We start from the raw sequence: 9,891 nt of genomic DNA, 5'->3' as shown, positions 1-9,891 counted from the left end.
TTCTGCTCAGAACATTTGGCTAAGAGAGTCTGCCGCTTACAGTCTCTCTCAGTTTGCCCACCATGTTTAATTCATTTGTGTTGCAGGCCATTTAAAGAGGTTCAGTGAGCTGTGAAGATCAAGATATGAGCCATACAGATTGTACATTATTGAATTAAGATGCTAAATATGGAGCCTAAGTGAGGCCAAGGAGGGAAAGTAAAAGCCTTAATGGTTTATAATGATAGAGAGCAGGGTGGGTCAAGTCAGTAGCAAATTGAAAAGATGCATGACTTCAAGGAAAGGGCCATTTGTCATACTAGAGTCATCTTCAATTTCTCTCTCTCTCTCACCCTCTACATTCAATCCATCACTACCACCTGCCAGTTCTACCTCCAATAAATTTCAAGTGTCCACTTCTCTTCATTCCCACTGCCATCACCCAAGGTCAAGCCCTATCTCTTCTCTGACTATTGCAATAGATTCACTTGTCTCTTTGGTTCTATCTTGTCCTTCTCCAATCCAGTCTTCACCCAGCAACCTTTCTAAAACATAAACCAAATCATGTTACTCCTCTGTATAAAATCTTCCAATGGCTTCTTGTTGCTCTTACAACAAAATCCAACTTATTATCATGGTTTTGGAGCTCTCTATGGTCACTCTCATCCCCACCTGTGCTCCTCCTTGCTTACTCTACTCTGGCCGTTCTTATCTATCTCTCCACCTTGTTCTATCTCTCCACCTTGCTAAACTCATTTCCATCGTCAGGCTCTTGCATTTGCTGTTTCCTCTGCCTATGTTTTATGTAGCTAGTGCATTAGCATTCCCTATACCCCAGTTTTTGTATAGAGCAGCATTTTTCAGCCCCCTCCCCATGTAGCCTGTGCCCCCTCTAGCTCATCAGCCTATTTATACTCTCAATAGCTTTTTGATTTTTGTTGACTTTTCCCTATCTGTTCCATAATAGAGAGAGACCATTTCTATTTTATTCACGCTATACCCTTGCACTCTTACAGTGCAAGTAATATAGTATTTGATCAATAAACATTTGCTGAGAGATTAAATGAGTGAATGTGTCACAAGAAGTTCATTCCAAGATTTGATTTTCATTGGCCAATTACAGACTAAAATCATTTCTCACACTCCTTCACTTTCTTGGCCCTGAAAATCCATGTCTACTAAGATTACTGAATATAACATAAAGACACTGGCAGTAGATCCTCAACAAAAAAAAAGGAAAAACAAAATATCAAAACAAAGAGACCACTCATTCATTCAGTAAATACTCGCTGAGTGCCTATGATATGCCAGATACTGATCAGGCACTTGTAATATACTGATGTTTATCACAGCCCCTGAGTGGCGCTTATAGTCTGGGAGAGGCAAAGGTCAAGCATAAAAATGCATAATTATATCCTGGGTTAAGTGCTCTAAGGAGGGAAAGAGTGTTGTGTTGAGAATAACAATGAGGGAGGCAGGGTGGTCATTTAAGTTGAGACCTGACACATGATAAGTGAGTAATGAAAGGGGATGGTTCTAAGGGGAAAACGTTTGGCCATCTGGATGGCTAGACTCTTAAAGTATCAGTGAACATCTTGATGTCCCCATGGATGAGGGGAAGTAAAGGGGCCCATATTTCAGGGACCAAGGGTGGGAATGGCGCAAGCATGAAGCTCTTAGCCACGCTCTCATACTCCCCCTTAGACAGAAGGGAAATGGAATCTTTAAAAAATAAAATTTTTTCCATAAAAATAACTTTGTCCAAGTCTGAACTCAGAAGGAGCTCCAGAAAGGTTCTTTCTTTGTCCCAACAGCTTTGTTCTTGGTCTTCATTTCATATCTTTAGCTCCTTAAAGAATTAGAGCTGATCTGACTATTCTGAACACATCAACCTCTCCCTGTGTAGCAAGTGCCTATCTCTCCCCACTCCAGATTCCTCCTCTGTCCCCTCTGCGTGGCTGACAGACAGCACATAGAGCAAAATAGGCATCTGTGGCACAATTTTCTGGGCACACTTGTTTAAGAAAAACACCTAAATTGTGTAATAGTCTGTAACTCCTGTCAACTCATTAGACAAGTCTGAGCATGCAGACCAAGTGGGGAAGGAAGAACAGATATAAGACCAGCGTCCTGTTGGAGTCCCATGTCACTTCTGGATGAGCTCATCAGTAAGCAACCACTCTATTCCCGGAGGACCCCCCATTCGCCATGCACACAATGGGGACATCCATGACTTCCTCTCTTGGACCTAGAGGAATCTAAGAGGAGTTCAGTTCAGTCGCTTAGTTGTGTCCAACTCTGCAACCCCATGAACTGCAACACGCCAGGCCTCCCTGTCCATCACCAACTCCCGGAGCCCACCCAAACCCATTTCCAGGGAGTCAGCAATGCCATCCAGCCATCTCATCCTCTGTTGTCCCCTTCTCCTCCTGCCCTCAATCTTTCCCAGCATCAGGGTCTTTTCCAATGAGTCAGCTTTTCACAGCAGGTGGCTGATGTATTGGAGTTTCAGCTTCAACATCAGTCCTTCTAATGAACACCCAGGACTGATCTCCTTTAGGATGGATTGGTTGGATCTCCTTGCAGCCCAAGGGACTCTCAAGAGTCTTCTCCAACACCACAGTTCAAAAGCATCAATTCTTTGGTGCTCAGCTTTCTTTATAGTCCAACTCTCACATCCATACATGACCACTGGAAAAACCATAGCCTTGACTAGATGGACCTTTGTTGGCAAAGTAATGCCTCTGCTTTTTAATATGCTGCCTAGGTTGGTCATAACTTTCCTTCCAAGGAGTAAGCATCTTTTAATTTCATGGCTTCAATCACCATCTGCTGTGATTTTGGAGTCCAGAAAAATAAAGTCAGCCACCGTTTCCACTGTTTCCCCATCTATTTCCCATGAAGTGATGGGACCAGATGCCATGATCTTAGTTTTCTGAATGTTGAGCTTTAAGCCAACTTTTTCACTCTCCTCTTTCACTTTCATTAAGAGGCTCTTTAGTTCTTCTTCACTTTCTGCCATAAGGGTGGTGTCATCTGCATATCTGAGGTTATTGATATTTCTCCTGTCAATCCTGATACCAGCTTGTGCTTCCTCCAGCCCAGCATTTCTCATGATGTACTCTGCATAGAAGTTAAATAAGCAGGGTGACAGTATATAGCCTTGACGTACTCCTTTTCCTATTTGGAATCAGTCTGTTGTTCCATGTCCAGTTCTAACTGTTGCTTCCTGACCTGCATATAGGTTTCTCAAGAGGCAGGTCAGGTGGTCTGGTATTCCCATCTCTTTCAGAATTTTCCACAGTTTATTATGATCCACGCAGTCAGAGGCTTTGGCATAGTCAATAAAGCAGAAGTAGATGTTTTTCTGGAACTCTCTTGCTTTTTCTATGGTTCAGCAGATGTTGGCAATTTGATCACTGGTTCCTCTGCCTTTTCTAAAACCAGCTTGAACATCTGGAAGTTCACGGTTCATGTATTGCTGAAGCCTGGCTTGGAGAATTTTGAGCATTACTTTACTAGCATGTGAGATGAGTGCCTTGGACTGCAAGGAGATCCAACCAATCCATCCTAAAGGAGATCAGTCCTGGGTGTTCATTGGAAGGACTGATGCTAAAGCTGAAACTCCAATACCTGGCCACCTCATGCGAAGAGTTGACTCCTTGGAAAAGACCCTGATGCTGGGAGGGATTGGGGGCAGGAGGAGAAGGGGACGACAGGGGATGAGATGGCTTGATGGTATCACCGACTCGATGGACATGAGTTTGAGTAAACTCTGGGAGTTGGTGATGGACAGAGAGGCCTGGCGTGCTGTGATTCATGGGGTTGCAAAGAGTTGGACACGACTGAATGGCTGAACTGAACTGAACTGAGATGAGTGCAATTGTGTGGTAGTTCGAGCATTATTTGGCATTGCCTTTCTTTGGGATTGGAAAGAAAACTGACCTTTTCCAGTCCTGTGGCCACTGCTGAGTTTTCCAAATTTGTTGGCACATTGAGTGCAGCACTTTCACAGCATCATCTTTCAGGATTTGAAATAGCTCAACTGGAAATCCATCACCTCCAGTAGCTTTGTTCATAGTGATGCTTCCTAAGGCCCACTTGGAGAACAAAGGACAAAATCTGGACTAGGAGTTCATGCAAGGATTCTGGTTCTGCTCGTTGGCTACTGGAATCTGTCCCTCCCTTGCTGTGTGACTGTGAGCAGGTCTCTTTATCTTTCTGAATCTCAGCACTTTCTCTTCCTCTACTAAAATGAAGTCATCAAACTAAACCAGGGGTTTCCTAGTATTTTTTTTTAACAGTATAATCATTTCTTTGGAGGAAATCTTATGTGAAGGCCTAATAGAGAAAACAGGTAGAGTCCACCTGTAATTTGCCCCTTGAAGGAGGTTCCAAGAATGCTCTCCTTAGGATGCCTAATGCTCCTTGAAACAACTTAGAAACCACTGATTTAGAAACCTATATAGACTTTTATTCTAAAGGAATGGAGGCTGATTTGCCACATATAGAGGCTATGTACCCCCATATTCATAGGTTGAAACCATAATCCCCAAATATGACTATATTTACAGATAGTACTTTTAGAAGATAATTAATGTTAGATGAGGTCTTAAGAGTGGGTCCTAATCTAATAGGATTGGTGTCCTTAAAGGAAGAGAAAGAGACCAAGGAACAGTCGTGTTAGGACATAGCAAGAAGATGTTGTCAGGAATCCAGAGAGATCACTGAGAACCAAATCAACTGGCACCTTGATTTTGGACTTCCCAGCCTCCAGACTGAGAAGTTTAAGCCACCTGGTCTGTTATATTCCTTATGGCAACCTTAGCAAACTAATAAAGTTCAGTTGTAGAACTGGTGGCCTCTCCGTTCAAGGATGAGAGTAGTTGCATGTCCCTAAGTCAGTGTCCTACCTGAAGACAAAGGTATTACCACTTCCTCCATAAGAGTTTCCCCCTCCACTCCAACCACATTTTTTCCATGAGCTCTTTCTGCCCTTCTTTTTTGTTTATCTTATGTTAAATAAGAAAAATAAACCTAAATTAAAATCAAACAGGAGTTAGTTTTTTCCAGTTCTCCCTCTTAACTCATTTTATTCCTCTCTCCAACAACGCTTGCTGATTCCCCAGTCATATAAAATAAAGAACAAAATGTCACCTGCTCCATCTTTGTCTTCCACAACTACTCTGCAGGTTACCTAGGCTGTGGGTCCCTCATAGAGACCTCTACACCACTTGTGTTTTCTCCTTCTGCACACTGTTGACTCTATTTCTTCATCTACCATGCCTCCTATGCCACCTCTAGATGTCTGCATCCTGCCAACCCTTTAAGAACCAGCTCAGGTGCCACATTCTCCATGAAAGCTTTCCTAAAGTTTTCATTGGAAATATTATCTACCTCTTCAGTATCTCCTGGAGAAGGCAATGACACCCCACTCCAGTACTCTTGCCTGGAAAATCCCATAGATGGAGGAGCCTGGTAGGCTGCAGTCCATGGGGTCGCGAAGAGTCGGACATGACTGAGCGACTTCACTTTCAGTTTTCACTTTCATGCATTGGCGAAGGAAATGGCAACCCACTCCAGTGTTCTTGCCTGGACAATCCCAGGGATGGGGGAGTCTGGTGGGCTGCTGTCTATGGAGTCGCACAGAGTTGGACACGACTGAAGTGACTTAGCAGCAGCAGCAGCAGCTTCAGTACCTCCATCACCGCTGACTATGCTAATCATTGCACATAGCCCCCATCTTTCCCCACTATAACTATTGGATAACTTCTTTAATTTTCTTCTAAGTTGTAAATGTCTTCAGGACAAGGACCACGTCTTATTCATCTTTTAATCTTATCTACTGCCTGGCACAGTACCTTATAATTAGGAGGTGCTCAATAAATAATGGTTAAATGAATGAATAGATGAATGGATGGATGGATTTGAGAATAACTATATCTGATTAGGTCAGGAATAATTTAAGTATAGGTAGAGCTTTTAATATGCCTGTGCATAAAAGAAGAAGCATTAACCTGACTATGTGATGAGTTTGGGGGCAGATGTCAGAGATGAAAGGTATAGTAACTCATGATTCATTCAACAGCTACACATTTGCTAAGCACTAACAACATGCCAGGAACTGTTATACCGCTGATGAACAAAATAGACAAGATTCTGACTTCTGGAACTTGCAATGTAGTGGGAGAAACAGACATTAGACACCTGAATATTATATAAAATAATAATTTTACCTAGTAGCTTGTTACATAAAGGAAAAGAAGTTCCTCTAAGCAAAAGTAAGAGAGGGAACACAATTGAGGTTGAAGGATGAAGAAGGGGCTCTCCAGGGAGGTAGCATTTTAGGGGCAGTTGAGTGGCTCAGTGGGTAAAGAATCCACCTGCAATGCAGGAGACGCAGGAGACTTGGATTCAATCCCTGGCTTGGGAAGATCTCCTAGAGAAGGAAATGGCAACCCATTCCAGGACTCTTGCCTGAAGAATCCCACAGATAGAGGAGACTGGTGGCCTACGGTCCACGGGGTCACAAAGATTCAGAAACAACTGAAGTGACTGAGCACACACACATGTAAATGAGTTAGATCTGAAGGGTGATTAGAAGTCAGCCAGGCCTAGAGGCAGACAAAGGTCCTAAGGCAGGAAATTGACCCTGGAAAGAATTGCACAGACAGGTGTGTCCAAGTGTACATAGAGGATTGGTAGAAGAGGACAGTGCGTCCAGGGCTCGCACAGGGTCCTCAAGGGAAGGTGTCTGGGGTCAGCCCAAGTGTGAGAATCATCAAAGGGTTTCAGTAGTGGAGGTACAGGACCCTCCCCTCACAACAGCTGCTGCATGGGAAAAGGATCTGGGCAGAACAATCTTTGTCTGTAGAGACTGGCTACAGAGACTGGAGTTGAGTAACTCTAGCAAGCAAGAGTCTATCTAGACTGGTTTAGACTGAAGGGGTGGCAGTGGATATGGAAAAAAAACAGCAAGACTGAAGAGATGCTTTGAATGTATAGTAATGCAGAACCACTTTTTAACACACAATTTAGCATATATATTATATTTTCTTGTTGTCAATGTCAACAGCACTGTCTCATAAGTCTGTAAGAGCAAGGACTTGTCTTGTACATTGCTGAATCCCCAAGGCCCATAACGCTGCTTGGCCCATACTAAGTGCTGAGTAAATATTTGGTGAATGAACTTATGGTGGAATGATCTATAAATTCAAAGTAAAAGTGAAAAAGAAGTATAAAGAATGAATTTTAGGATGTGGGCTTCGGCACTAAGGAGGATTGAAGTGACATTTATTGAGAGGAGCTATTTTGGGGGATAAGATCAAAACTCCATTTTTTGACAGGTTGAGTTTCATAGATGCCTATGAGATAGCCATATGGAAATTCTGGTCTGGAGATTCAAATTTAGATAATACCTACCCTCATAAAGTGTTTCAAGTCATGGAATCATCTAGGATAAGATGTCTTGACCTGAAGTCTGCAATGGCCAAGAGACTTACAGGTTTCCATGAATTTTGATGGGAAAAATATTCTGTTTTCATTTTCAGTAAATTCCAAGTGAAATGTAGCAGTTTTTTTTTTCAATTATGAACATAGACAATAAATTACAGCAATATACAGAGTACCAGTGACACTTTGTCAGAAATAAAAACTACAGATATTTTCATATCACATTGCAACTTTTACAGATACTCTGTAACATCATTTGTGCTCATCACTACCTGAACATTATAGAAGTCATTGGGCTCACCATTAGATCTTGTTATGGAACACATAGAATTAAAAGCACATATATTGCTGTATTACAAATTTGGGCTTTTATGTTTAGATAAATGTTAATCAGAATAATTTACTTCCTTTATTGCTCTATTTTATTTAATATATTTGAAAGCATTATTGTGAGAAAGAATAGATTTGACCATCCAGACAGCCAGAGACTCCGAGTCACAAATCAAATTAAGAGACCACGGGAGAAACTAAAGACGGTGTCTGAGGAAGAGGGAGCTCCTGGGGACACAGAAACTGGCCAAGGAAAGAAGGTTGGAGGAAACATGGCCAAGGGGTGAGGGGAGCTGACTAGGCAATTTGATCAGACCAAGGGTGAACCAGTCAAGGTCAAGAGAAGCAAGAAAACTATGGAAAGTTTATAACTGAGAACAGAGGAGAAGAATGAAGAGCTCTGAGAGCTGACCCAGGGCTTCACAGCCCAGGAATACTAGAGAGAGAGAAAAGTCAAGAAACAGGAGTCCAGGGAACACTGTTGAACAGCCTCACTTGAGCCGGGGACCCTGGGGCACATCTTCCAGAAAGGACTCCCAGGCTGGGTGTAAGGATGCCTGGGACAGGGCATCAGTGAGGGAATCACTGGGCTGAGAGGCCAGGGAGTCAGGCCCTGCTTCTGAGCAGCTCTGTGACTTCTGTGCTATCTACTTCCTTCCCTGGGTGGATCTGTTTCCTCATCCTATGACCAGCGGTGGAGGGGAGGGTGTGAATTAAAGTTCCCCCCAAATACAGGCACTGCAGGATCTGGTCACTGCTCTGTTCTGGGCCTGCTGTGACACCAGCTGGCTGGTCACACTGGACAAATGTCTTCCCCCACTGGGCCTCTGACTCCTAAAATTCAGAGATTGGCCAAATGTCCTCTTGGGCTCTTCCAGCACTATGACCTGTACCTGGGGCTGATCATTTAAAATCAAGCCTGAGGAGCACAGCCAAAATGTCCTTGCTGTCTCCGACTGATAAAAAAAGTCAAAGAGCTTTACCTAGGCTGAAGGTAAACACAAAAAAGGGAATCAGAAAGTGGACCCAGCTGCTCAGAGCCTCCCTCCTTCATTTTCTCCTTGTATAATGTTCAGACTGTTCTCACAACACCTGTGACACTTGCTTGTTTCTACATTCTTGTTTCTCATCCCTTCTTCCATCTCATAGACTATGACCTCCCTAAACAGGAGAAATTGCCTTACGGATTCCCTTTTTAATCTCTACTGACTGGTTCAATAAACATTTGCTGAGTGAATGAATAATGTAACAATTTTGTGAATGAATGACCTAACAATTATATAACAAATTACTTTGAGAATAATTATGTGATGGGGCACAAGTAATTGAAGTACAAATAGTACTTCTAATACAACTTAAGTACAACAATAAATTAGTTGTACTTCTAGTACAACTAATAAATATATTAGTATATATACTAAAAGTGGGCTATGGTCAATAGGTGATAAGTATTAAAATTTTGTTAAGGGATATGTTTCTCCATTTTAGCTACCTAAGTGAAGAAGAACTAAAGAGCCTCTTGATGAAAGTGAAAGAGGAGAGTGAAAAAGGTGGCTTAAAGCTCAACATTCAGAAAACTAAGATCATGGCATCCGGTCCCATTACTTCATGGCAAATAGATGGGGAAACAGTGGCTGACTTTATTTTTCTGGGCTCCAAAATCACTGCAGATGGTGATTGCAGCCATGAAATTAAAAGATGCTTACTCCTTGGAAGGAAAGTTATGACCAACCTAGGCAGCATATTAAAAAGCAGAGACATTACTTTGTCAACAACGGTCTGTCTAGTCAAGGCTATGGTTTTTCCAGTGGTCATGTATGAATGTGAGAGTTGGACTATAAAGAAAGCTGAGCACCGAAGAATTGATGCTTTTGAACTGTGGTGTTGGAGAAGACTCTTGAGAGTCCCTTGGACTGCAAGGAGATCCAACCAGTCCATCCTAAAGGAGATCAGTCCTGGGTGTTCATTGGAAGGACTGATGTTGAAGCTGAAACTCCAATACTTTGGCCACCTGCTGTGAAGAGCTGACTCATTGGAAAAGACCCTGATGCTGGGAAAGATTGAGGGCAGGAGGAGAAGGGGATGACAGAGGATGAGATGGTTGGATGGCATCACTGACTCAATGGTCAT

The sequence above is a fragment of the Bubalus kerabau genome, chromosome 6, assembly GCF_029407905.1.
Source record: "Bubalus kerabau isolate K-KA32 ecotype Philippines breed swamp buffalo chromosome 6, PCC_UOA_SB_1v2, whole genome shotgun sequence".
NCBI lineage: Eukaryota > Metazoa > Chordata > Mammalia > Artiodactyla > Bovidae > Bubalus > Bubalus kerabau.
Note: the sequence above shows the minus strand (reverse complement) of the source record.